The sequence below is a fragment of the Berghia stephanieae genome, chromosome 3 (genome assembly GCF_034508935.2).
Source record: "Berghia stephanieae isolate SIO BIC M18660-M18661 chromosome 3, UCSD_Bste_1.3, whole genome shotgun sequence".
NCBI classification, from domain to species: domain Eukaryota; kingdom Metazoa; phylum Mollusca; class Gastropoda; order Nudibranchia; family Aeolidiidae; genus Berghia; species Berghia stephanieae.
Genome location: NC_088362.1, coordinates 95,151,937 through 95,155,899, shown reverse-complemented (window position 1 = coordinate 95,155,899; position 3,963 = coordinate 95,151,937).

Genomic DNA, 3,963 nt, shown 5'->3' with positions numbered 1-3,963 from the left:
ATCGTTGTGTAGCTTGCCTTGCATGGGCTGTGTCGAACCTTGCAACAATTATTCCTGAAAGGTCTAATTTCAAATGTTGTGTTGAGGACCTAACAATGTAAAACCTGCCAGGATCTAGACTGAAAATAATTGATATTTGGAGTTAATGAGTGCAAAATAATATATTGTACAGTAGAGCCTCTATATGGTGACATCACTGGAACAAAACTAAAATGTTGTTATAGAGGGATTTTGTTATAGCGTAGCAACCAAAATAAGGGGGTTACAAGTAATACAACGATGCTTGGACTAGTGAAATTATCAATCTTTATTTTAGGCGTAATAATAAAACAAGAAAAGGTTTGAAAGCTGCATCAACGTCACCATTCGTCGGCAGTCTCTGACGAGCTGTTTTGGGGAATTCCGTACTTTGCAGCCATGTCTTTATGATCTTGTAAACTTCGACGAGAATCTGCAACTTTACAAAAATTATGGTCAGCGTTTTCTTCTTCAACGTTAGCTTATAAGGAGTACGAAAAGACATCATTAATTAAATTTGTATTCGATGTTTTCTTAAATCCGGGCTTCTGGGTTTTTGTTGTTTGTTTTTATTTGTTGTTTTTTTTTCTTGTTTTGTTTTTTGTTGTTGTTTTGTTTTGTTTTTTTTGTAGTCATCACGTGATAGGTGATTAGAGATCATTACAGTGTGTTGAGGCCGTTTGATGGAATACCTGACAACGGGACTCAAGTAAACTGGATATCACTTGCCGGCCAATCACGTGTTTTTATCAACTATGAGTATCTACGATATTTTATTTTATAGGCCTTTTCAAGTTTCATGCTCACATTCTTTGGCTCTATCTTTGATAACGTCTGATAAATTTCGTTGTAATATGACATGTTGGCTTAGATTTCACTTGACCCTACTTTTTTCATTAAAAAATTACTGGTTTAAATGTTATCTTATTAGCAATCTATAAATATCAAGGACGCTGCCTTGGATCATTAGACAATAGATTTACCGTATAAAATAGTAGATTTACCGTATAAAATAGTAGATTTACCGTATAAAATAGTAGATTTATCGTATACTTTATTTAAATGTGTTTCATATCGATGTTATGCGTTTATCCAAAAGGTTCACAATATCCACCAGCCGGATATAACGTACCTACACACAAAAGTATATGTAATATTGAACGACTTATTGATAAAATTTATTATAGTGAGAACTTCACATGAAATAGACTTGCCAAAACAATAACAAATAGCTGAGTGGAGTCAATTTCGTTTCATCTATCGTTTAGCGAAATATTTCCATACCACATGTATGTTAATCACTGGATTTACGGCGGGATTTAGAGATATTTATCTCATAACAAAAAGATGAAATGCAGCGAATCGCACAGATTAAATTCGCATTCCACCATCTTTCCTTTTTACTAAAAATCCCTCACAATATTGTGTGAATAAAACAGGAATGGGAATGATGTATGCTGGGATTTTTTTAATGTGGAAATACGCTTCAACAGTCGTAACGTCACTTCCCTCGTAATGACACACGATAACTTAGCAACTGGCTCTAAACTATCGGAACAATGGCGGACGCCCTTATGAAATATTTCTCCGACGAGCATAAAAGCGTTTTCAGAGGCAAAAAAAAAATATTATAAATCTAATCATGTTTTGACTTTTACACATTCTGATCACAAGACATATGAAAAGTTATAGCCAGCATGAAGAATAACAAGTACCGGTTTTCTTTGTTTAGAAACACGATGGCTGCGATTAGCGATTGCTTGATATCAATATAAGATACATTATTCATATTTAGGATTAATTAGTTCTAGGATAATATAGGAAGGGGGAATTAGGCTAAAACCGTGCAAATTCGGGTTGAAAGCATGAAAATTTGCATACAAGTAACCAAGATCAATTAAAACCCCATCTGCTATAGAACCACTCTGGCGATTAATAATAACGTTTCGGTATAAGGCCTTAAATTTCCCTATTAAAGCTATATTAAACAAGGGAAATAACTACGTAAACACATATATTTTCTTCATATTCATTGTATTAGGGTAAATTGGGCTAAAACCGTGCACATTGGTATTGAAAGCATGAAAATTGGCATACATGTAGCTAAGACCCATATAAATAGCATCTGCTATAGAACCACTCTGGCAATTTATTATATCAGTGCGTTTTTGGCACTTTTATTTTTCCCTATATAGCCTTACTTATCCAAGGAAAATAACAACGAGACTCCAATGTGTGTTCAATAATCTAAATATTGACTAAAAAAGGAATGCGTTTTTATGTTTTCAGATGAAATTACAATGATGGGACAAGTTTTTAGTATGTCAACGTCTCATACTTCAACCACCCAGGAATACACACGCTACAATTCCTACTACATTATGTTTTATGTTTTCAACGTTCCTTTTGCTGACGAAGGGTTTTCCCCGAATCGTCCAGTGTATGTACTGTTCCCACCCGAAGCTACTGTAAATGGTCAACAATATTTGCACGGTTTTAGCCTAATTCCCCATACTACTACTACTACTACTACTACTACTACTACTACTACTACTACTACTACTACTACTACTACTACTACTACTACTACTATACTACTACTACTACTACTAAACTACTACTACTACTACTACTACTACTACTACTATTACTACTACTACTACTACTCTTCTTCTTCTTCTACTACTACTACTACTACTACTACTACTACTACTACTACTACTACTACTTAAATTTAGCTTTGTTCTCACATTACACCGTTTTCATACCATTGATTACAAGCAGTTGTGCGTAGCATTGATTTCATGGAAAATATCACCATATAACCAACACATCGTCATAACAAATAGAAAAGTTGAGCTCCATATTAGACGTGTATATGTACAGCAAGACATCCTAAGAAATCTAATATTTAAAAAAATTGGCTCCATTGTAGACTGATAGATGTATCGCAGGACACCCCAAGGAGTTCACCATTAGATCTTTGACCAATCAAGACATAGGCTTCATGACACACCCTCAAACACGATTGGACTAAATGGTTACTAACAAGAGAATGAAAGAAGTTGATATTAAACTGCTCTGTTATTTTCCTTAGACCTCCAGTAGGGTGATTAGTTCTCACTAGATTCACTCGATCAGACAATGTTGTTTGGTTTGATTAATCTGACGGGTAGAACTAGTCTTTTGTTTAATCCCTTACAATTTCTAATACCGGTTTATTTCACATAGTTTAGCAATTATTGACATTTTTTGCTGAATAACGACTATTCGGACAGTCCGAATCATTTGTCAAGGGGCGTGGATATTTTTTCTCCACTATGATTTAATCCATGTTATAATTACAGTTATGTAATATTGTTGAGAAGGTAATATAAAACTAATCGGAGCTAAAGGGCCTGATCAAATATTATTATATCGACAAAAGAGTGATGGAGTCTGTGGCGTGTGTTTCACGTGTCATGTGTGTAGACTGTTTACAAAGCGAAATTACTTATTGATATTTTCCCCGTTATAAGGAAGTGAGTGGTTGACCATTCTCTCCTTGGTTTTCGTTTATTAAATGCCTACACTATTTCGATATTAATTTTTTTATGTAATATACGGGTCATGCTTACAGCAACAAATAAAACTAGGGGATAAAAACTCCGAAATATGACGTCATTGTCCTTTGGGACCTTATCGGCTACCAAGCCGATTTCTGTCGCGCAGAAAATTAACCGCATCCTTTTTTTAAATTACATCTGGTCTGAATTTGACTTAGTTGATGCTCTAAATAAATAACCCGTCCAGCCCGATAGCTGCTTTCTTGTTTTCAATAACAAAAATCTGTAACTAACACATAAAATACAAAAATATAGACGGGAACAGCGTGGCTCAGTGGTACGGTCTTTGCTTCTTGCCCGAAAGGTACCGAGTTGAGTCACCCGCCGCTGCGTTGTATGG